At 49.4% G+C, this 25,163-nt stretch overlaps 2 long non-coding RNA genes across 2 annotated transcripts; both read right to left on the bottom strand.

Moving 5' to 3' along the window:
* Positions 1-784: 784 nt before the first annotated feature.
* On the bottom strand, positions 785-5,554 carry LOC144287683 (uncharacterized). Its single transcript, XR_013355424.1, has 3 exons — positions 4,998-5,554; positions 4,552-4,658; positions 785-1,202 (listed from the first exon to the last, which is right to left on the bottom strand). It is a non-coding gene; the product is annotated as an uncharacterized LOC144287683 (long non-coding RNA).
* A 2,999-nt stretch (positions 5,555-8,553) lies between these two features.
* LOC144287407 (uncharacterized) lies at positions 8,554-25,117 on the bottom strand. Its single transcript, XR_013355208.1, has 3 exons — positions 24,759-25,117; positions 12,036-12,212; positions 8,554-8,969 (listed from the first exon to the last, which is right to left on the bottom strand). It is a non-coding gene; the product is annotated as an uncharacterized LOC144287407 (long non-coding RNA).
* Positions 25,118-25,163: the final 46 nt, after the last annotated feature.

The raw sequence follows: 25,163 nt of genomic DNA, 5'->3' as shown, positions 1-25,163 counted from the left end.
AGAGTTGGCATGGAAACCAGTGAGCCGGTTCCATCAGGACTGGGGCAGCAGGGAGGCACGAGGCCTGGCCGCCCCAGCCCGAGGCTCACCACGGGCACAGGGCAGTCAGTGCTTGCACTCGGCCATGTTCAGACCCACTCACGGCACAACTTTTATCCCAGGCTGCCACTGGTGATTTCAGTTGCTTTACTTTCATTAACTTTAAAAGACCCAGAGCATATTGGTAAAATACTCTCCCTGGTCACATCTACATGACCGTTAACAGCCTACCCAATTACAAGAGGGGGTCCCGACCCCTCGCACCTGGTAATTAAAATTGCTAATTATCAGCAATTATCTGGCGGGGCTTTAGAGCCGAGAGAAACCATTTGACCCTTTGCCCACAGCGGGAACAATGTTTGCTGTCCATCCCAGAGCGGAGCAAAGCTGCCCCAGCCCCTGCCTATTAAGTGCCAGTAATAGGAAACCAACAAAAGAGCCGTGACATCTGTGGGGACGTCCGGGCCCAGGTCTGAGCACACAGGTGCTGGCGTGAGGCTGCCAGAGAGGGAGCCCCGAGCAGGAACATTTACCAATAATTAAGTGCCTGTGCTCGCTGCAGACTTAGCAGCCGGCCTCCGAGCCAAGATCAGGCCCCAGCCCTTGGGGAGTGACACATGATGCAGCCTTTTATCATGAGGGCTGCTTGGTCAAAGGCATTGGATGGGGATTTTTTTTTTTTTATCATCTCTTTAATGAATCTTGTCCCTGCTCAAGCAGAAGTGAAAGATGTAGAGTCTTTCATTCTGCAGGGAGGTGGGGCTCTCTACCATCCTTCTCAGAGGGCAGGGTTTGTTTGCACTGCTGCGTTGAAGTGGCCTTCAGAGGGGACTGGCTGTGCCCGGCTGCTGGGAAGAGGCCCTCTAGTTTCAGCTCCCGGAGGCTCTGGGTCCCCGCGGGGTCCTCCAGAGCCCTGCCTCTTTGCCCCAGGTCCCATCCAGCAGGTTCACATGCAGCCCGCACTCTCCTCCCTGCTACTTGTGGTTGAAATCGTCCTGGTATAGACGGAGGGGCCCAGGCAGGCAAGCTGCTTTGGGCAGAACGTCAGCACAGCCTGGAGGCTTACACGCCGGGCTTAGTGGCCGGCAGGGAGGGACACACAGGGAATTTCATGGCAGCCGAGGGCAGTGATGAGAAGGTTGGTGCCACATCTCCCTTTGGTCCTTCGTGAAAACATAAAGTAAAATAAAGTAGCATGAATTTTTAAAAATATGCATTCTGAAGAAAATATAAAAATAAAACAAATAAAATGAAATCCTTTATCCTGTGTATTTCAGTTCCTCACTTACACCACGCTTGGCAGGTCTCTCTGTCTCCCCGGGACCCAGGGGTCCACCCCAGGCTATCCTCAGAGTGTGGCCATTGCACTCCAGGTGTCCCAGCACCTTCTCAGGGGGTCAGTGAGGTCAGAGCTATTTCCACAACAATGTTCAGATGCTCCTGGCCTTTTCACTGCGTGGACATTTGCACAGATGCCCAAACACAGTGGCAGGTCAATTTGGGGAGCATCAGTGTGACCCAGGGCAGTGACACCCAGGGCAGTAATGTTGGTGTCACTGTGCTTGCCAGCACCCACTCAGAAGAAGGCAAGAAAAATGCCAGTTCCACTTAAAATGTGCTTAATGAGACAGTAAGAAGTATTAATTTTATTCAGTCTCAACCCACAAGAACCCGAGGCTGGCCTCCTCGGCAAGACACCCGTGCAGACTCACAGTTTCCATGCACAGAAGAACCGGCACCTGGCCGAATGCTCTGCGATCCCCATCTCGAAGTTCTTAATGATTTTTTTAAAACAAAGGTCCTGCATTTTCCTTTTGTACCAGATTCCACTAGTTCCATATCTGGTGCAGAGTCAAGGTTTTTATCTAATACTCTGTGATAAAAGTAGCAGCAGTGTGCGTGAAGCACACTTCCACCACACACCGAGAGCCACAGCTACCACGAGGATAAAGTGACGGTGCCAGGGTCTGAGTTCCAAGCTAAACTAGCCACTTTTTCATGGACCATCCCTCATTCTCCAAAGACTGGCCGGCAGTTCAGCTGGACATTCAGACATGGCTGTTTGGCAGAGTCATCTTCCCGGTGCGAGCCTGTCCCTTTAAGGAAAGTAGCTGAGAGTATTTGTCAACAATAAAATTTGAGCTTTTATGCAAAAATTGAAGAAAATGGATCTATGACCCTGAGCTTGACAGATTCTTAACCTAAAGGCATTTCTGATGAGATCAATGGTGCATTGATGTATGGCGCCTTTTTTGACAGTGCACGAGGAAATGTGTCAACACTTGGAGATCCCCGTAGCCTTGTGCAAAATGGGCAAAAGATCCAGGCAAAGTGCAAGACAGAGTGATGGACTTTAATGTAACAGATTAGGAATGGTTCATTGACGTGGTTCTCAATTTCTTTTAAGAAACCAGCACATGTCACATTTTTGTGTAGCATCAAAGAAAATCCATGTTCACCTGAAAAGGCTGTTAAGATACCCTCCTTCTCGGGCTTTTGCAGGGATCAGTTGGTTAAGCTCAAGTCATGGTCTCAGGGTCCTGGGATCAAGTCCCACATTGGGCTCTCTGCTCAGCAAGGAGCCTGCTTCTTCTGCCTCCACCTCTTCCCCTGCTTGTGTTCTCAATCTCTCTCTCTCTCTCTCTCTCTCATTCTCTCTCTCTCTCTTTCTCAAGTAATTAATAAAATCTTAAAAAAATAAAAAATAAAATAAAAATACCCTTTTTCTTTCCAACCAGGTATTTGACCATTAGGTTCTAGCAATAGAAATACGGTGATTTACTTTCTCTCTTCCTAATGCTGGTGGTATTTTCCAAATGAGTATATGTCATCTTAAAATTTTGTCTTACTTTTGCTGTAGAAAAATGTACTATATCTGATTCTTAAAAGAATGAATACTTTCCAACCTAATCGAGCCAGAGGAGCTGACAAACTTGATATTATATCCCAAGCTCTGTAATGAGTTCTCTCCCAGACGTGGAGGAAAGCATGCAGGGTCTCTATGGTCATTCCTGAAAGAAACTGCCCTGGTTCTGAGAGGGGAGCCTGGAATTGTGGAATTCTAGCTCTGACCCCTGAGCCCTGGGATATAAGGGCATAACTAAAAATGTTTCCCTCTGTATTAGAAACAAGGTGCTTTATTTATTTTTTTTGAGAATACATTATTTAATCCAATACATCCAAAATATTACCATGTCCAAGTATAATCAATACTTAATTGCTGATGAGACATTTTACGTTATTACTGTTACTTTTATTTTTTTAAGATTTTATTTATTCATTTGAGACAGAGACAGAGAGAGCACAAGCAGGGGGGAGCAGCAGAGGGAGAGGGAAAGGCAGGCTCCCCACTGAGCAGGGAGTCCTGGAATCATGACCCGAGCCGAAGGCAGACTCTTAACCCCCTGAGCCACCCAGGCACCCCTCCTGTTGTTTTTATTACTGAGTCCTCTGATTTGGTACAAAGCCCTGTCCACCAGGCTCATGACACACAGTCACCAGTGGCCACTGTGTGAACACCACATGGTTCTGGCCAGGGAAGCAAACTGGTTTTAATCCGTGAGTGTCTCCACTGTGCCACGGACAGAGCTTTGCACATGGCCTGAAATCGGCTTGGGAGTCCATGTTGTGGGGGGCCTCATGCTTTGCTCAGGCCAGTGGCCGATGCCCCACCTGCACCTGCACCTGCCCTGCACCTGCCCTGCACCTGCGCAGCTCGTCCCTGGCCCTCCAGGCTGTCCTCTGTCCTCAGACCTCCAGCGGGACCCTAACCCAGTTTCCTCCCCACACTGCACACATGTAGACAGTTCTGGAGTCTGGGGGAAGAAATATCCAGCACCAGGGGCAGAAATCCTCCTCCCAAAGCCTCTGGCTGCCCCACCAGGATATGGCTCCCCCAGAGGCCAGCTTACCCAGGTTGTCCCAGACTGGCCCTCCAGGAAGAGCCACCCTCCTCTGGCCTGATTTCTGACCCATACGACCCCAGCCTGGGAGCCTCCAAAACATACCTGCCCTTCCCTCTCCCTGTCTCCTGACCAGGTCGGTACCTGAGTGTAGATTCAGTCTCCACAATAGCTTCTGCTTTTTAAACCATTTCTCTGTGACCTATGGCTTCTGCTCTGGCTAGGTTGTCTGGTCTCTCTCTGGCTTCAGGCTGGTCCCCACCACTGGCCTCCTTGCCAACCGTGTTACCACACTGGACTCAGGGGCCATCTGCCTACAACAGGACGTGGGGGCTATGGGGCCTCCCCAATCGCCAACTCCCTCACCAACCAGCCAGATCCTGAACCCTTGGTGTCTAGGAACTTTGTGTTGGGCAACCCTATCTCTACCCCAGTGGCTGGTCACTGACAGACCCCAGCAGGGGGCTGGTGAGGCGCCCTTCACCATGTACCCCCTGCAGAGGGCCACCCCTTGCTGCCACCATCAGCGTCGCAGGGAGGAGAGCCAGCTGTGGGGAAGTGCCAGCAATGGCTGGAGGGGGAAGCACTGCCACGAGAGCCTGGGGCCCACCTCATTGAGCTTCCTCCACTGCGGCAGTGTCACAACTCCTAGACAAGTCACTTCACATCTCTGCAGCGCGGCCTCATCCTCGTCTGTGAGATCCTGCTGTGGGATTGCTGCGTAGGTCAGAGACAATACATGTGAGGGAACTAACACAGCACTGGGCTCTCCACACTGACCAGGAAACAGTGTCAGCAGACCCAACCGTTCCCAGCACCGTGGGTCCCCTGCTGCTACCAACCCGTGTGTGTGTATGTGTGTGCATGTGTATACATGTGTGTGCATGTGCATGAGTGCGTGTGTGCACACATATGCGTGTGAGTGTGTGTATGTGTGGGTGCATGTGTATACATGTGTGCACATGAATGTGAATTGTGTACTGTGTACATGTGTGCACATGTGTGTGCACGTGGGGGAGAAACAGATACAAATAAACAAGTAACTATTATCTATACCTGTGATGATTGATTTTATGTGTCAGCTTGGCTGGGCTCAGAGGTACCAGCGGGCTGGTGCATCTTCAAGGGAGTTTCTGGAAGAGGCAAGCATCCTCATTGCTAGGCTGAATGAGGAGATGTCCTCACTCACTCAGGTGGCCCCGTCCAGTCCATGGGAGACCCTAAGGAATGAACAGGCAGAGGAAGGGCATCTGGGCTCCACCTTGGGTGGGCACCCATCTCCTCCTGGCCCTGGACATCGGCACCTCTGGTTTTCCGGCCCTCAGGTTTGGACCGGGACCTCCCCTGGCCCCCGGCGGCCCTAGGGCTGCAGCTTGCAGATGGCAGGTGCTGGGGCTTGGCCTCCATGACCACCTGAGTCTGTTCCTCTAGCAAAGCTCTTCCTGCTCATCACTGCGCATCCATGGTCCCATTTCTCAGAGCACGCGGTTAAGAGACATGCATTTTCTAAATGATTCCTTTCTCCCGTGTGGCACGCCGTAGTTTCCCTTCTGGCTAAATGTACATTTTATTTTACATATTTTACTAAAATTCCTCTAGTTTAAGTTCCAGAAGCCATGGGACCTCTATTGCCACAGAGGCTGCCTGCAAAACATTCCTTTTTTCTTTTCTTTCCTTTTTTTTTTTCTTTCTCCCAGCTCAGACTTCCAAAACGTGAGTCCAGATGAGACACACATGCACTCTCTTTTCACTCCCTTCCCTTCTAGCGATGAGACTCCTGAATGGGGGGTCTCATTGAGGACCCAGGACTCCTCAGGACTTCTGTCCCCCTACAAACGAGCATGCACGCAGGACAAGCACAGGCGGACGCTGCTGCCTGTGCTCAGGATCCTGATGTTGACTCAGTTCTCCAGGGACAAGCTGATCTGAAGGTCGGGACTGTGCCAATGGTCTCTGTGAACCAAAAGAAGCTCCCAGGGCCGTTGCACCCAGAGCAAGCGCTGCAGGTGGGCGAGCCTCCTTACAATCTCCCTAAAGATAATGAACCGATTTGTTCAAGTACCGCTGATGCATCACGTGACAGGCTCTACAAGGAGCTCGGTGACCTTGCCTAATTAGCCCTGTAAGAAACCAGAGCTTCTTCCCCCAAACCGGTTCTCAGCACTGTCCCCTTCCCAATGCCCACGTCAGAGATGCTGAGAAGAGCGGCAGGAAGGGTGACAGAAAGAAATCTAAAATGCCTCCGACATCTGCAAGTCCTGGGAGGAAGTCCCCTCCCGCTCTCCATGGGGCCTCCTGCCCTGCTCCAGACCCACACTTTTCCATCGCCACCAACAAGGCGCTTTTCTTTCCAGTGGGGAAATCCGACACTCGCTCCTCCCAGCACGGGAACAAAATGGGCAACCGGTTCCATTTCAAACTGGGAGCTTCCTGTGGCCGCCCCTGGGATCTGCCGGTTTGCTTATTTTCTGGAGTCACTGTGGTGACATTATGACCACAATCTTGGTGAGGGGATGATCTCGGCGTCGGGGCCTTTTTAAACTGTGGTAAAAAGCACACACCACGAAGATGACCACGAAGCCATTTGTAAGCGAGCAGCACCGCAGTGGCAGCGCCACACAAGCTGCCGGAGTGTTTCCATCCTGCAGGGCGGACACTCGGAGCGCCACGAACCACAGGTACCTCACCCTCCGCGCCCCGGGGCAGCCATGCAAGGCCAAGTTTCTGACATTATCAAGAAAGGTTTAATGAAAGAATCCAGAAAGAAATCAAGCTCTGAGCAGAGGAAGTAGGGCTCTGAAGAAGAGCAAGGGCGGGCCGAGGAAGGGCACCGCCCACCACCCGGAGGTCTGTGCCCAAGCCCACCAAGACCCCCGCAACCACGTCACCAGCGTGGGCTGCTTCCCTGGACCCCAGACCTAATCCTGCAGGCTCATCCTTCAGACAGTTGTTGCCAGTCTTCTGCACACCTTCCATTAAATCAAGTTGCCGTCCATCAGTGATTCTGGAACTTACTAGAACTACTTGCTTCTGTCTGCCGCGTTGCCTCTGGTTACTCACAAGCTTGAGGAGGTAGTTTAAACATTGGCCATTTAGCTAACACAGGCCCACACCCCCTGGCTGGGATCCCACCCGCAACCAGTCTGGGGCCACTAGGTGCCGGCACATGCTGGAACCTAGGTGGCAGACTCCTTTGTGCCCAGGGTGCTGACACTGCGTTCTCTGCACATGGCAAGAGCTAAACAACGTCGTCCATTATGTTGTTCTCACACAACCCACAAGCTCTGCAAGACGTTTGGCAAGGTCACTGCTCCGCAAGAACATAGCAGCCAGGAGAGCAGCGTTCTAGGTAGGCGCCATGGCACTGAGCTTGGGTCAACTGTCCCAGCAGAGGCCTTTGCAAAGCCCCCGCTCCCCACACACCTGGAACTCTTGTACCAGGAGAGTGCACCCCTGCCCCTTCTGCATGGACAGTCTGTAGGTGAGACACCATCCCCACCAGGCAGAAATGCCCTGGTGGTGCCAGGACATCAGGCTAGGCCAAGAGTGTGTCACCCCGGGGTGACACATGGCCTCCCCAGGTCACCCCTGGGGCCTCCGAGCAACTCGGGCTCTCAGCTGGCCAGTCTGTCTGGAGATGCTGGGGGACGCTGCCGTTACTCATCAGAGGCTCCAGAGGCATCACCTGAATGCTGAGACGGGGGTGTGATTGATGGCGCTGAATACGAAACCACATGTACCTCGTTGGGGAAGCTGGACTCAGAGGCGCACTGTCTCCGGGGGAGATGAATGGGACTCAAGATAACCCTGGCAAATTAGGCATATGTTAGCGCTGAGCGTTGTCAGTGAGCAGGCTGTAAATTACAGACATATTGTAACTCCACAAACTCCTCTAATGAATCGGATGACGGTGGTAATTTTATGCGGAACACACCAGTTTAACCCTTTTAAGAAATTAGCCCCAGGTCTCTAAGATGCCACAAGTCAAAACGCATTTTCAAAGCTGGTGCTTAGCATTTCCAGAGCGAGCCTATGCAGCAGGATGTAAGAACTTCTTAAATTCTCCTGCATATTAAAAACAAACATTCAAGACCCTAAGGGTAATTACATTATTTCGTAGTTAAATTTTGAGCTTTTTTTTTCTCCACACACAATCTTCATTATAGTCCTTTTTTGTCCCCCTAAAACGATCACACTAAATATATGGAAGCCACAAGCCCCAGCGTGCAGTGCATTTCTGGGTGATTATTGAACACATCGGGAGGTGCCATGCACTCCGCGGCTAACGGCACAGAGACTTTAACCTGAAAGGGAGGCAGGAATTCCACACAAATGCACTACCTGCGGTGTCTTGTTGCAGTGATGAAGTGGAATTTATAAATAAAAATAAGATGCCGAGACAAACCCTCTGCATTTTCCGGCCATTACTGACAGAGGCGTGACGTGGTGACAGCTAAGCCGGGGCTGTGAAGCTATTTTAGAATCTGCTGTATATTTTAGTGAAAGTTGCATGTAGAAATAACTGACAAATGAATGTTGATCAAAAGAAAACTCTAAATTCAAATGGGGAATTAAAGGTAATATGTCATTATTTAAAATGTGTTGACACAGTAAAAAGCATTCTTTGGTTCTTACTCAAATGGAAGGAATGCAAAACAGCGCCAGTGGATGTAATTATAGTATAACAGGTACCACTCGGTTCCTGATGTTACAAAACTAGGAATTTTTAAAATAACTGACCCCTATATTGGTGTGTTTTCTCTTTACAGAACATAATTATCTTTTCCTGGATGTGTTAGAGGAGGACATGGTCTTCCCTGAGTCACAGGGCGGCCGCCAAGCCTGCTGTGCCTCTGCTCCTCCATGGCCGGCAGCGCGGGGGAACTCGTGCGGCTCTGGCAGGTGCATCCTGGGGCCCCTCTGCTGGCCTGCAGCACCGCATCTCCCCCGAGGGGACAAGCGAGGACCAACTGCCATCGTATCTTTCGTAGTGTAATTGCAGCTTTAAGTCTGGTGATCTCCAAGGACCTTGAGGAAAAATGTCGGAATGTTGGCCGTTTCAGTAACTTACGGAATATGATCATGAAAGAATATGAATTATTCACCTAAAACATGAAATTCAGGAAAACAGTCTATGTACCTGTCACCTGCCATTCAGGCAGGAAGCAAGAAATAAATTCTGAAATCCCAAATTTCCTTTTGGGAGGCTGGATTCCTCCTTTTGTTAAATTGGACCCTAAAAGTTTAAGCTATGTAAATAGACATTGTTCCAACTCTCTGACGGAAGAGCGCCTTGCAAACTGAGGTCGCCAGTCGTGAGGCCTGTTGACGCAGAGAAAAGCCCAGCCCTGCCCGGCTGCTGGCTCCACACAAGTGGCAGCGGCAGACACGGGCATGCTGGTGGGGTGGGGGAGTGGACGCTGCTTGGCCTTCCTGTCCTCCCGGCCCTTCCCCTCCCTGCCCCTCCCCACCTCTCTGCTGCTGCTCCTCTGGTGGGACACGCCTGCAGGCTCCTCCGGGTCTCTGGGGTCTGCCTGCAGAGACCGCTCACCAGCAACGCCCAAGGATTGCAAATCTTCTCAGCCCATGAGGTCTTGTTTTCCCTGGCACTGAGTACTTAAAAATCACAGATTCTACCTAAAAATCCCACTTTGGAGCCTCTCTCAAAAGATCAGGCCTGGGATCCCTGGGTAGGTGGCTCAGTGGGTCAAGCATCTGACTTGGCTCAGGTCATGATCTCAGGGTCCTGGGATCGAGTCCTGTATCCAGCTCCCTGCTCAGCTGGGAGCCTGCTTCTCCCTCTGCCTCTCACCCCTGCTCATGATCTCTCTGTCTCTCTCTGTCTTTCTGTCTCTCTCTCTCTCCCTCTCTCAAATAAATAAATAAAATCTTTAAAAAAAAAAAAAAAAGTCAGGCCTGATGACGTGGAGCCGTCCCTTCCCTGAACCCTAGGCTTGCAGGGTACACAGCAGCACCTCCCTCCACTGCCATCACCTGCTCTAATGCCTCACTGGGGCCCCCTGGCACCCTGACCTGTCCCAAACACCTAGTGTAGGGGCCACCAAACTGTCTCCCTGCCAGCAATTCTCATCTTCGTGTGTCTTTCCAAAGTCTTATGCTCCCAGGTGGGCTTCAGCAGAGCAAACTCAGGGAGTGTTAGTACGCTGTCCTTCAAAGCATGGCCCAGGCCTTCACTCTGCCTGCCAGCTGGTCAGAAGTGGCACCTGAGTACCTTGCTGGGCCTCCGTGTCAGAGCCAGCACCCATCAGCATCTAAGGATGCACCTCTGAGCAGGAGTTTGAGACGCAGTGGTCAGGCCCACAGGGCACTCGGCCGGAGGTGACGGTCGGCTGTCCACTGGCAGCAGCAAGAGGGAGGTGGTAGGTACTGAGAATTCTGGGCCTGATTTTTAAACAATCAAATTAAACTCAGACAGAGCTAACAAAAAAGTGAGCCACACCCACTGTGGAATTCTAGGGCAGCCAAGGGGAAATTAAGGGAATTAAGGCCAGAATACATCATCCCGGCTTTTTAAATGGCCTCTCCTCTGGAGGAGTGATCCTCAGTTGGATTTTCACATGCACAGTCTCCAGAGGACCCTGAGAACACAGCCCCCTTCTCATCTGATGGAGCACAGAGCTGTGCAAAGACTAACCTGTGTGAGCCTGGGCCCCTGGGAATTGTACCAGGTGCAGAGTCCAGGACATCACCCTGCTGTCAAGGAGCAGAGTCTCAGGACGCCATCGGCATCTTTCTCTGTGCTGCCCGAGAACAACAGAGATGTCCTGTGGGCTGAGGCCCTCACAAGCCTGACAGCTTGCCAGTGGTGTGGATTCCCTGGCCACCACCGCCAAGACGCCGACCAGGCAGGTCTGCCATGAGGCAGGGATGTGGGGCCCAGGCTCACCTGGGGACTCTGATGCTCAGAGGCCGCACCTGTGTGCTCACCTCATTAGCATATACACCACAATACACACATCATGGTCTTGGTTTTTAATGAACAGAGAATGGAATAGTCACTTCTGTCTGTATAGGTCAAGAAAGTCTTCACCAAAAAGTGCATGTCTGAGCTAGTCTTGTAAGGTGAGTAGGATTTGGGTTGTTTGCTCTATAACGCATGCCCTAGGTCTGGTTCTATCTTCCAAACATTGCTGAACTCAGGACACCAGACAACATTCTCCTTGGGCCCCTGGAGGAGACATGTTAGAGGAAGTCTGAATTTTATTAAGTAAAATCTTTGTGCCTTGCTTTGGACCTGATGCTCCCTCCTGTGGGCTCAGGTGTCCTACAACTTTCCCCATGAACTGACTCACTCTGTCCCCCGAGTCCTGCAGGACCCAAGGAGCCACACCTGAGCCCCCATCCCCTGGCCATGTGTACTGCTGGCTTCGCGGAGCTCCTGAGACTGGGGCCCAGGCTCTACCAGATGGCTGCCATGTGTGGTCTGTGCGCACCTTCGCACCATGGCTCTGGCCCTCAGGATGGGCCCACTCAACCAGCAGGAGCAGCAACATCTTGCCCTGGTCATCCCGTGAGACTCACCATCCAGGGGGAGGAGCAGCACCTCAGCTCCCATTCCGCTGCCAGCAGGCTGGGAGGCAACAGGCCATGAGGGCCGAAACAGCCTCAGTCTTTACCTCTGTAAATGAGGAGCTCCAGAAAACCTCTTCCAGCACTTACATTCTAGAACATAATTAAACACTGTTATTGTCTGAAACCATCTCCCGTGTATCGCAGGGGATGGCATGCTTGTCCTTGGCTTGCTAGCAGCGTGCAATCCATAGCCGTGTGCACGTGTTTTCCCCGGGTGGTGGTGCTTGTGCATGGTTGCAATGCTGGTGCCTGGCTGTAGATGGCTGTATGTGGTTGAGCACATGGCTAGTTGTGCCTGGTTGTAGATGGTTGTGGATGGTTCTAGCAGCTCTTGTGGTGTGCGCAGGGTTCAGGTCACCTACTCCAGGTGGATGAGCCCCTACAAACACTATTTCCTCATGTTGGCCGTACTGTTTATACCATGCCTTCATCACAAACCTTACACTCAGTCCAGCAAAGCACCCCAAACATTTCAGCTTGGAAACAACAAGATACCATGACCTCCACAGTCCTGGGATGACAGGCTTAGCTGGGGGCTCTCGGGATTCCCCACTTGGCATCAGGAGGGACCTGATGCTGCAGTTGTTGGAAGGCACCCTCCTGGCTCGTCTGGGCCTGTGCTTGGGTTGCAGGAGGGCTGGGCACTCTCTCGTCCTCACTGTCTCTCTTGGCCTATCCCTTCATGTCCAGGAAATACATTGAGTTACTCAAATCTCATGTATTATTGTTCAAAAATTAGTTATAATAGCTCAAAAACCCACGGCCATTGCAAACTACCTTGGGAACATGAAGTAGTAAGTGCCAGAGGTCAGGGGAGCTCCTGCTGCATTGGTCACAATACCATACAGTACCGTGGGGCAGTGGGGGTGCGAAGGCATGAGGCCTCCTGGGGGCAGGGGCACGAGGACTCCTGTGGGAGGGCAGTGGGTGGAGGACCTTTCAGGGAACATCCATCACGGGGAAGCCCGAAGGGTGTCTACCCATGCAGTATTTTGTAAATCTGGGGAAGATGGTAGTTTTTATTCAGACATTCATTAAGCCTGGACAATCGCCCCGGGCACCCGGCAGCCCTGTGCCCCATGTGCCAGCAGGACGTGTCTGTGGTTTCAGTGTGCACCTCTAGGGACCTGCTCTCTATAGATGTAATGTGAACACAAATATACTCATGAGCCCTCACATCAAATATCAGCCATCAGGTGTTAACAACACCCAGCAAAATATGCGTCCCTTCCCATGAACTCACAGGTTCATTTAAAGTGGGGCGAGGGTTGCCTCCTTCATCGTGCCCAGCAACTTGCATTTGGAAATATGTAAAAGCAAGTATAAACCAATTTCCTTTTATTACACTGTATTTGTATTAATTTTATAACGTAATAGTTTCTTATTAATTTTGAAACATGATACCGCTTTTCGGGCATGTGGGTGAGTCGTTGGGGCGACTTCCGTTCCAGGTAAACAGAGATTAATTGTTGGTGCAGGTGGACACAGTCACCCGAGAGCCCTGCTTCGTGGCACAGTCCAATTACTAGCTAATAGATTGTGTGTCCAGTGAGGCAGCTCTCTACTCCCTCAATGAAAACACACAGGCTTTCTATGACAAATAAATAAATAACCCTTGGATAAAGCAAGAAGGCCATCTACAGTTTGTTAATACTCACATGGAGGAGCTGCTAGCTTAATAAAGCCGTCAAGTTTTTGTATTCTGACCTGACCACACAAAGACAGTAAATAGCTAGAACTTTGACTTTTAATACAAGCTGCAGCATTTTTAGAACAAGTAGCTCTTGGAGGCCTCAAAGCAGAGCCAAGCCTGGTGGCTCTCGTCCTTGGAACGCAGCGCCCATCAGGCCTTCAAGAAGACGGCTCGGGGAGGACGACCGGCTCTCTGAAAGGAGGCATCGATCTCGTCGCTTAACCCCCAAAACATTCATTGTTTTCAGCCAAAGGATAACAAAGTTATTTCAGTTATTCTTATCAGCCTCCCCTCTTGAGGATACTTCACCTCAGAAACTTCCATCGACTTTCTCTCTCAGACGCTCACGAAGAGCCCAGGGACCTTGCCCAGGGATCAGAATTTAATGGCACAATGAGGTGGCTCCCAGACCCAGTTGTCAGGTGAAGAGAAAATCTTAAACACTTTCAGAAGTCAAGTCATTGGGCAGCAAGATAAAATAAAGACGAGAGGGAAAGAACAGGGTGACTGGGGTAGAGAAGACATGTTTCCAGTGAGATTTGAGTGGGACGGAGTGGTTACAAAACATCAGAAAGTCGTTTGAAATGCTCTCTGAACCTGAGAGTTTCTATTCCGACAGGAAGGCGAGACCTATGTGACTCTTCAATTAACCCTCCTCTAATCTGCACCCTGACTGGGGCTGGAGGCATCAGCTTCACTGTACAGATGGGGAAGTTGAGGCTTGAGGAGCCCAGGCTCTTGCCTGAGGTCACAGACCATCTGAACTTGGCAGTCCGTCTCCTAAACACAGCAGCCTCTCCCATAGTGAGCAGTTGTAAAGAGGTGCAGAGTGCTGCAGGGGGTGTGCGGAGCCAGGCAAGGAGGGCCAGAGCTCTGCGGGGAGGTGCCGGGGTGCTGGGGTGCAGGATGCTAGCGGGGCAAAGAGTAGGAGGAGGCCGTCAGGGCTCTGCCGGGAGGTGAAGGCGGGTGCAGGGATACAGGCCCTTGCCTTGGCCTATGGGACCAGATTGGAGGTGTTCCAGAGGCTGACGCTGTTTCTACCTGAAGTACATACTCTCTTGTGTCAGTCTAGGTTAATGTAATGGGAGAGGAATCATCAGGCAGGTGCAGGCAGGGAAAGAAGGAAAGGAAACTGTGGGTGGGGGTCGCCTGTGCCACTGTGGCTCTGCCAGCCCCTCCATGCCCACTGCAGTGAGCTCAGGACCCAGTCGCCATCTCCGGTGGTTCCTACCCCCTCCCTGCTCCATTGCCTCCCGGCTCCCCTTCCCTCCCTGTCTTCCTTCCTCCCCTTTCCCATGTGCTAGGAGGAGAGCTGGCACCCAGAACAAGGCACCCTGGAGGTGAGGCAGGCCCTCTGAAGGCAGGACAGCCTCAGGTCCCAGGTGTGTAAGGAGCTGTCCCCCAAAGCTGGCCTGGTGACTTGGAGCTTCTCCAAAGGGATATCAATTGCAGGTGGCCCTTGGTACATGTGGCCCAACCAGTCCTCCTGTGGCATGTGCCCCTTAGCAACTGCCACCCTTGACACAGTGTCCTGATAGGGAATTTGCACAGCAGAGAAATGCATCTAAAACCATAACAAGGGATCCCTGGGTGGCGCAGCGGTTTAGCACCTGCCTTTGGCCCAGGGCACGATCCTGGAGACCCGGGATCAAATCCCACATCGGGTTCCTGGTGCATGGAGCCTGCTTCTCCCTCTGCATATGTCTCTGCCTCTCTCTCTCTCTGTAACTATCATAAATAAATTAAAAAAAAATTTTTTTTAAATAAAAAAATAAAAAAATAAAACCATAACAAGACCAAACTTTGATGAGGCTTCATTCCCCTCAAAGTGAAATGAAATTTAAAAACTTTCAAGTTAACAAAAAATTGGAAGATAGTTTAGGTTTTCATCAATTTAGATATCCTCTTTGTTATGCTATGTCAAAGTTTTCTTTCCTTTGGGGGGCTATGCACTGAGTGCTTTAATTGGCCATCTGCTAGAGAAGCTGTAAGCATGGCAGGGGTGGGGGTAGCCTCCTTTCCCCATGATGTCCTTCCTCCAAACGACCTGGTACTGGCTCCATGGGAAGCAGAGTGTCCATCATACAACTGCCAGGTCACCCAGATTCCTAGGCTCGGGAAATAGTATCCTTTTCTAGATCAAAATTCATTTGAAAAATTGGACTCAATCATCTCAAATGAAAGTTTGAAGAGACATGTTGTTTGCCTTGCAACGTAAGGACAGTGTCTCAGGAGAGAGTCACCCAAACTCGTTGTCCCCATCCCCCCCCCTTGCCCCCCAAGCACACAGCTACACGTCCAAGTTGTGTGGTTGCTACTTGAGCCAAGGCTTGGCACGTGATATCCTGAGCCTGTCGCCATCAGGGTCTCTACCCTCCAGCAGCAGCACTGGCCTGTGACCTGCTCAGGGTTGGCACGAGTTTGATCTCAGAATAAAATTAGCCCCCATCAGAAAAAAAAAAAAAATTAGCCCCGATTCCTCAGCCCAGTGGAGATTGTATGACCCTCCCTTCCACTTTCTTAATGGTTTCTTCACTACAAAGCCTCAATCGAATGACCATGTCAGCCATCTCCCAGGTTTGGAATTAAATGTCCCTAACATAAATCAATAAAAAGGAAATCAAAACGGAAAGGCCAATTATTTTTGCAGATGTCTTTGTGCAAAACAACTTTGCATTGAACTCTGGGCCACCTGGAGACTCCAGAACAACCCTGCTTCCAGGGTCCAGTACGCTAATGTAAAAAGGAACTTTTATGAGCAGACATTACTGACAGGATCTATTAAAATGGAATTACGAGGCTGGCCCATTCACCCCTGAGAGATGCTCCACAAGAAAAGTAGAAAATTCAGAATTCTAAGTGTTCAGTTTCAAACCGACAGAGGTGGGACCCTTGCCACAGCCTCTCTGCCTCTTCCCTCTTCTCACTTCCCGGCTGAGATGATATGACCACAGAACTCCATGTTCATGGTTGTGTGAATTTTTAGTGCACCATTTTGTCAATTAAACAGGAGGAGATACAAGAAAGCCCCACAGGTACATTTAGAATTGAGTGGAGGCTAACTTTCGGGAGCCGGTCCTTCCTGCCTCCAGATGACCTCTCCCAGAGCCCTGGAGCTTCCTCAGCAGAGCGCAGCAAGTAGGCACTGGTCCACTCTGGTCCTGTGCCTGCAGACCTGCCATGCTTTATCACATTTAGTGAAGCCATTTCCTAAATTAATTAGTGTTTGGGGATCAGTGGCCGCTAAGTTATTAACATTATCCCTTCCAAAAGTGTTTACCTTTTAAATGGTACCCCAAGAGCATAATATTTTAAGCAAAGGAACAACTCTCTAATGGTAAAAATTCAGCCACCTGAGCCAATAAGAAAACAGTTTGTGCCTTCATGGTTTTAAGGAGCTGCGTACTGTGTCGACATCTATGGTTGGTTCTGTGAACTGCAGATCCCCAGTTGAATTTCCACAGTGGTCAAGATCTCAGTACTACAATTCTATTCTGAACACTGACAAGTCAAAAGAGAACCATTTTACTTCCACCTGCTCTTCTGATTCCCAAGCACGTTGACTGCTATTTATTCTGCATTGTTATAAGAAACGTGAGTTCTTACTTACAAAGAAGCACAAACTTGGGTGAGTGGCTGCTAGGGATGTGTGATTCCAGTGCGTAAGGAAACAGACCCAGCTCTCATCTCAAGGCTCCAATGTCATCTTTAAAAAGTCAGCAAATGAGAAAAAATACTTTTCACTCTTTTCTGCAAAATGTGACAGCAGTGAGAGCGAACTTGTTTGCTAAGTTGACCCCCTTCTTCGAACACTAGAACGACAGAAAGAGATCTTTGCACTTTTTTAAACCGACAGGCTCTATCTCTTTTCTGGGTTCTCACAGTCCTTGGATGCATTTACCTAAGTAAAAAACAGAAAAGGGGAGAGAGTGGAAACAAAGGGAGAACAGAGTTTAAATGAAAAAAAGAGAAGCTGCGCATGAGCATATAGTTGCAACCATGTCATAAATAAGTCCTCCTGAGTGTATAGATGCAACAATGTCACAAATGAGTCCTCCTGAGTGTATAGATGCAACAATGTCACAAATAAATCCTCTGAATATATAGATTCAACAATGTCACAAATGAATCCTGTGAGTATACAGATGCAACAATGTCACAAATAAATCCTCTGACTGTATAGATGCCACAATGTCACATATAAATCCTCCTGAGTGTATAGATGCAACAATGTCAAATAAATCTTGCTGAGTGTATAGATACAACAATATCACAAATAAATCCTCTGAGTGTATAGATGCAACAATGTCACAAAAAAATCCTTTGTGAGTGTACAGATGCAACAATGTCACAAATAAATCCTCTGAGTGTGCAGATGCAACGATGTCACAACTAAATCCTGTGTGAGCCTGTAGCTACAATGTCACAAATAAATCCTCTGAGTGTGCAGATGCAACGATGTCACAACTAAATCCTGTGTGAGCCTGTAGCTGCAACATCACAAATAAATCCTTGTGAGTGTATAGATGCAACAATGTCACAAATAAATCCATTCTGGGATCCGCTGCTTCCACATAGAAGCCCTTAACTGTTCTTTCTGTGCCCAGACAAAGAGCAGGACCTTTGATATTCCTCCAGGAAAGATTTCAGGCTAAAAGATATGTTCCATGCAAAGGTGAAGGTCTTACCAAATGTAAGTAGAATGTTACTGCCAGTTCCCACATTCAGCCAAAAGTTGCTTTAAGTTAATTACATACTATCTGAACAAGTGTATACACGTTCAGTCTCTTCTTATCTGTACACATTTTCTCGCACTTTTGTTCTGATTTTTTAAAGAACCTTGACTAATTCACTTTAGCGCGAAGCTAATCCTGCACCAGAGGGCTAAGTATAAAACAAGTGACATTCTCAAATGGGTGACAAAAAACGAGCAGACTGGGGTCATTAAGTGCTCATTAGCTGCGTGTTGTCACATTAACTATGGGGTGTAGCGCCAATTTTCTCTTCTTTGTCAGGAGCCAACACGCTCCCCTTTCAAGAGCAGGCCCCTGGGTGGTGTGGTGCCCAAAGCATGCTTCATTCAGCTCTGTTCCTTTAGGTTCTCTCTGATTTATCTCCGTCACCACCATTTCACAAGTCCACCAGGGAGAAGCTGTTACCCGCCTCTATCGGCCACAGCAATGAGGAGCCAAAATGATCAAGTATCAGAAAAAAACTCTTTGCAGCTGATATACACAGCTGGTAGAGCCATGGGTGTGGACAGAGTGGTTTTATTTGAAGTCATACTTTAGAATCTTAAAGATGGTCCTGTAATCTAGACATGCAGGATTTCCACTTTTTTTTTTTCCTTCTTCTTTTTTTAAGATTTATTTATTCATCTGAGAGAGAGAGCACAAGTGGAAGGGAGAGAGGGAAAGGGAGAAGCAGGCTCCTCGCTGAGTAGGGAGCCCGACTCGGGGCTCGATCTCAGGACTCTGAGATCATGATCTGAGCTGAAGGCAGATGCCTCACCATCTGAGCCACCCAGGCACCCCTGGGATTTCCAATTTCAATGCCTAGTCACACTCGGCCCCGAAAAAAATGCCAGAGGTGCGTCTCCAGCACCCGCTCTCAGCTGTGACGGAGAAAGCCCGTGCTCATGCAGCATACCGCTGGTGTACATACATCTTCAGGCTCCTCTATGCTGTCTCCCTGTTCATTCCTCCAGTTGATGTTCTTTTAAAAGAAAAAACTAAAGACCTGCATTTAAGCTCAGTGAGCAGAGGTCCTGCTCCCCAGCAACATGCTTTGCATGGAAAACGTCTGGATAAGCATTTCTAGCACAATTTTAATTATAAAGCAATTCCATCCTCAAACAACAGTGCATTCTGACTCTCATATTTGATGTTGACCAAACTACATCTTAAAGCAATATTGGATTCCTTATTTGAATTCAAGAGATGGACTGACTTCAACAGAACCTGAAACCATGGAGTTGGTCTCAGGGAACACATTGGCTTGGATGTTCTAGGTCAGTCTTTGCTCACAGCAGGCATTGAAGCCGGCAGCCGAAGCTGAAAGAAACTCGATCCTACCAGGAAACACACTCTGTGAGGAGACAAGGACGATGGATGAATGGATGAATGAATGAATGAATGAACACAGAAGTGTTCTAAGGGATTCCCTTACCTGGGTAAACCTTGCCCTGTTGCTTCCTCAGAAGAGGTGGCATTTCACTTTCGCTGCCCACCCTTGGGATTCCCTGCAGAGACACCTCAGGATGCAGAGCTATCTCAGCCCATCAAGGTTATGTGGGTGCCCCCAGGGACCGAGCCTGCATGGACAAGGCCTCAGGCTGCTCAGCAGCAGGAGACTGACCTGCCCGCTCACCTCCCAGGGGCCCGCCCAGGGGATGAAGGGCCACTGGCACAGCCCACGGTGGCCTCCATGCCAGACGTAGGTGCCACCTCATGAGCACAAGTCCCTATAGTTAATCTGCAAAGCACCAGAACTCTGTGCTTCTGACACAGTTAATAGTTCCCAGGACTCTATTTAAAGCATTCGGAAGACAAAAGTAAGAAGACAATTACACAGATTGCAGAGACCAGAGAAAGAGGAACAGAGGAAGGGAAGCTCAGAGAGCCAACAACAATGTAACACAAACAGCTCAGCAAATAACGGTGCCACGTCCCAGCTAATAAAACGCTTTAACACCTGAATACATTCACACGCCTGATTAAGCACTGACAGCATACACCCATAAAGGAAGATTATACGTTGTAATATGTCTTCGCGAGAAGCAGCGTATTAACCACTGTTTGTATACTTCTCCAATTACATTCCTCTAATTCCTTCATTTAGAAAACAGTTTACATTATAATAGCCAGCATCACTTCTGTTTTTGAAACAATTGATTATATATATATATATATATATATATATATATATATATATATATATCCTTCCAAAACTATCTTTAATCAGGGCTTTTGGCACCGTGCATATGGACTGTCTGTCACCTGCTCCCGCCATGCCTAGGGCCTCACAGTGGACGGAAACATCCTACTTTCCCCTCTCTAGTTTTCTGGGAGTAGAGATTGGAAAACGGTGCCTGGCACAGCTCCCTCCCCAGCCCCTGGGCTCTCTGTCCCGAAGACCCCAGACCTCCTGGGCTGTCACATTGTGCAGGACGCTGAGCTGGTGACACCAGGGGTTTATTCTGTGGCCAAAGCCGCCTCTTCCTGACCAGAACCCCCAGATCCTGCCAACCCCACCCATCCAGATCTGGCTAGCATGCGGTCCTCCCTGGGACCAGAGATGCCTGTCAGAAGCCAAGCAGCAGCAAACAGCAGAGCCCCCCGAGACAAGACATTGGTGAGGATGAGAGTGAGCACTGAGGGAGGCACAGGGAAGGGCACCACCAGGTGGGGCAGAAGAGACCCCGGGGACGGACACAGCCCAGTGAGCAGGGGCTGTGAGGCACTGGGAGCAAATAAATGACCCAGTCCTCGAGGGAACAAGTCCTCACGCAGAAGCTGAGGCTCAGTATGAGTGACTTGTCTGAGGTTGCCTGCCAGTGAGCAGCAACTCACTGGCAACTAGGAGGCAAGGCAGCCTGGGAACCCATGCGCACCACCTCTGCGGGGCTGGGCCATGCTGGACATCAGCCCCCACCCCCAGGCTTTTCCAGGAGAGCAGGCGTGGACTTCTGGGGGAGGCAGGAGCAGCCATCCTCTTCCCTGTTCTTCTCACTAAGCACAATGTACCTTGTTGACATCATATGTAAAATAAACGTGAGAATTCTCCAGAAGATTGTAGAGAAGGCAGAGGGCAGGGGTCCTCAGGGCCCGTGGAACAGCATGGCAGTGAGTCCCCTGGCTTCTCAGGTTGTCTCGTGAATCCCAGTGGGGTCCAGGTAGAGACACTGGCAACACAGAAATACCCACAGACCCAGACAAGAAAAGCTCGCTCCCTCCAGCCAAACAACAGGGACACAGGCAGCCTCATACAACAGACATTTCCACAGTAATGGCTCTACTCCAACCAAATACCACGGAAAAAAAATGTCACCCTGTCCTCAGCCCACCAGCAAAAGTTGAGTGGGGAGCCTTGCCCTGTGCCCTCCCTGGGCTACTGTACCACTGCCAAACTCACCCTTTGGGGCAGTGGTATGGGAGGCTGAGCAAGGAAGCTGGACTCCACTCGCCACACCCCCAACCCACCCTGACTCTTGCTGCCAGGACAGTGCCAGAGCAGTGTCAGAGGCCTGCCTACAAAGGACCAGGTCCGAATGAGACCTGGAGTCTTCTACCATGATTCACACACAGGCCAGATGTCGACAAAGACCACTCTTCACACGGGAGCCCAGAAAGTCTCAAATGCAGCGAGGAAGACAAGAGCAGATGCCAACACCAAAGTCACACAGATGTTAGAATCACCTGATAAGGATTTTAAAGTGGTGATCATACACATATTTCAACAGGAATTGACATAAATGAAAAATAGGAAGTCTCAACAAAGACGTGAAAAGTTTCAGCAAATAAATAGAAACTATAAAGAACCAAACGGCTATTTTAGGACTAAAAAACATTGAATATGAAGATTTAAAAAACTCAAAAGATGTACTCAATAGCAGAATGGAATAGACAGAAAAAAATCAGTGGAGGAAAAAGAGGTAAAACAATAGGTATCCCTCATTGTGACTGACCATATCAGCAAGCTAATGAAGGAGTCACATGATCACATCAATTCGTGCAGATAAAAACAGTTGACAAGTCCTCCCAAACTGACGTATAGGTTTAACACAATTCATATCAAAATCCCGGGATCCCTGGGTGGTGCAGCGGTCTGGCGCCTGTCTTTGGCCCAGGGCGTGATCCTGGAGACCCGGGATCGAATCCCACATTGGGCTCCCGGTGCATGGAGCCTGCTTCTCCCTCTGCCTGTGTCTCTCCCTCTCTCTCTCTGTATCTGTCATAAATAAATAAAATATTTTTAAAAAATCCCAGCAAAATTTTTCTTCCGACAGAGACAATATTATCCTAAAACCTATATGGACTATAGACAATAATTATAAGTCGTAAATTGTAAAATTTTTAGAAGAGAAATTTTCAAGACCTAAGGCTTGGGTGAGGAGATACGACAGCAAGAGCCCAACCGATGAGAGAAAACATCAGTGCTTTGGGAGGTGTCCGATGGGGTAGGGCTGGCTTTGCAGGAGGTAGAAGGAACACCCCAGGGCAGAACAATGTGTTAGAGGTTTATTGAGTTCACCACAAGGGAGCGGCGGGCAGGGCAGCAAGGGAGTGACTGTGCCACAGGCAGTGGCGAGATGTTCTAGTTATAAGGTCAAGGGGTGGACTGAGGAAGTATGGGAACCTATGGAATTTCCCTTTTTTGGTAAAACTTAGGAACAGTGTCTGGTTGTAGGTAGCCATTGGTCAGCTAGGGCTGATGGCTTTTTCCAGGTGGGTCACTTAATGGGTCTGTTTGTGTCAGCCTGGTGGTTACTCTGGGCCCTTCTGCCTCTCTCAGATTCCCACTGCTCAAACCCTGTCGCCTAGATGCAGCCTCTACATGTTGGATTCAGCAAAATTAAAAACAAATGTTGCTCTACATAAGACCTTGTAGAGAAGGTGAAAGATTGGAGCTGCAGACCAGGAGAAATGTTTTACAAATGGAACAGCTAACAAAGTACTCATGTTTAGAATAATATATAAAGAACTCTCAAACTTCAACAGTTTAAAAAAAAAAAAAAACAAGCAATTCAAACAGAAATGAGTACATGATATTGTTGTCTGAGGAATAATGGTCCCCAGAGAGGTATCTGTGTGCCCAGGCCTATAACCTCCCGAACCCGTATTTTGCATTATATGGCAGAGGCTAACTATGGTTGTGGATGGAATTAAGATTGCTAATCATCTGAATTTAGATGGAGAGATTACCCTGGATTATCCGTATGATTCTGTATTCAGGTTCTCCAGAGAGACAGAGCCAATAGGTGGTATAGAGACGGATTTATTTTAAGGACTTGACTCACATGATTGTGGAGGCTGACAAGTCTCAAATCTGCATAGCAGCTTGCAGAAGCTGATGTTGTTTGCATCTGAATGCCATCTGCTGGAAGAGGTCACTCTTGCTTAGAAGAGGTCAGTTCTTTTGGTTTAATCAGGCCTTCAACTGTTTGAATGAGGCCCACCCCCACTATGGAGAACAATCTGCTTTACTCCAAGTCCACCAATCTGAACATAAATCTCATCAAAAACACTCTCATGGAAACACCCAGAATAATGTTTGACCATAAATCTAGGCAACATGACCCAGCCAAGTTGATATATAAAATCAACAATCACAGAGCCCAGTGTAATCCCAAATGTCTACATAAGTGGCAGAGGGAGAACCAGAGATAGAACCGGCCTTGAAGATAGAGGGGAGGGACCACAGTCAAGGAATATGGTACATTCTGGAAGCTGTAAGAGGTAAGGAGAGAGATTCTAGAGAGCCCTCCCAGAAGGCACACATTGCTGCTGACACCCTGATTTCAGCCGGGTGAGACCCAATATGGACTTCTCATATCCAGAACTGATAAGATTATAAATGTACATTGTTTTAAGTGACTGTCAGGACACACCTGCCCAAGGTTGGTCTCTCCAGCTTTGCTTCCCTCATCCTTATGGGGAAGTACTAAGAACTTCCTTCCATGAGCACCACAGCTTTCCCTCGGTGGGTATGTAGAGGGAGAGAGGGCAAAAATGAAGAGAATCAGCAGTTATTGATGGGTCTAGGCCATTTGGGGCCTATTGTTGTAGGGGCTGTTGCCAACTACCCGGACGGCCCCTCTGAAGGCAGGTAGGAGTCCTACTGTCACGTGTGGTGCCACACTCTCTCTGCTTTCCCTGTCTTGTGCTATGGCTGCTGGAGCAAGGACCAGATCTGAATAGCAAAAGTCCAGACCACTGGTCTACATGTCATTGGACCATTAACCACTCATGAACTCAAGGGGGACACAAAGTCCACTGTGCCACCTGTAAATGTAAACTGTGCTTAGTATGTCCGACGGACCCTGCGGACATTTGCAGTGTCCTCCACAGTCACTCCTCCAGGTAGATGGCCCCGCTACATCCATCAGTAAGAAAACAGCAAACAGCTGCAGTATGTCCTCATATCGGCAATAAAAAAATTAAAACACCAAGAAATGCCTGGTGGACCAGGCATCTTAGAGTCATAACTGTGGAGGCCGAGAAAATTAAGGCCCTTCCACTTTAAGCTCAGCGTTAGCACACGTCCAGCCATCCCAGGGCCCTGGGAATAAGAGCTGAAATTTACCTTACTTCAGTTACAGGAAGAAAACAGCTTACAGCTTAAGGCCCTAGAAAGCCCCCTATTAGAATAAGAACAGAGCCCAGGCCAAGGGCAGGAAACCCCTATTAGAATGAGAACAGAGCTCAGTGCCCTTGAAGGCCCCATATCAAAATGTAAACAGAACTTGAGAAATTCCTCCGCCCCTTCTGGAGGTCCTGGAGACCAGCCCTTAAAACTAAGCTGAAACCCACCTCGGGGGTCCAAGTCCCTGCTCCGCTCTGTCGGGTGCACTTGGACCCAAGCTCGAGCTTGTAAATAAACCCTCGTGTGTTTGCATCGGTGTCGGCTCCTTGGTGGTTTCTCGGATTCGCAATCTTGGGCACAACAATTACCAGGTTTTAGGAGGCATAATTGTTCTCTTGTGTCCAGGACCATCTGCCCAGGACCTCTCCCTTGTCCGCACAAGTGCACTGACCCAGGGGGACCAGCTAAGGAGGTCTCTGTTACCCTAATGCCCCAGCCAGCCTCCTGGCTTCTTCTCAGTCACAGGTCCCGGGACTCGACCCCCAACAAGGAGGGCAGGACCTGGCTCATTTCCTGCAGTGATGTCACAGGTCCCCCGACCCTCCCCACACATGGCCGGGCCGGCTCACTTC

The sequence above is a fragment of the Canis aureus genome, chromosome 17, assembly GCF_053574225.1.
Source record: "Canis aureus isolate CA01 chromosome 17, VMU_Caureus_v.1.0, whole genome shotgun sequence".
Taxonomy (NCBI): domain Eukaryota; kingdom Metazoa; phylum Chordata; class Mammalia; order Carnivora; family Canidae; genus Canis; species Canis aureus.
This window is presented reverse-complemented; position numbering and strand designations above follow the sequence as displayed.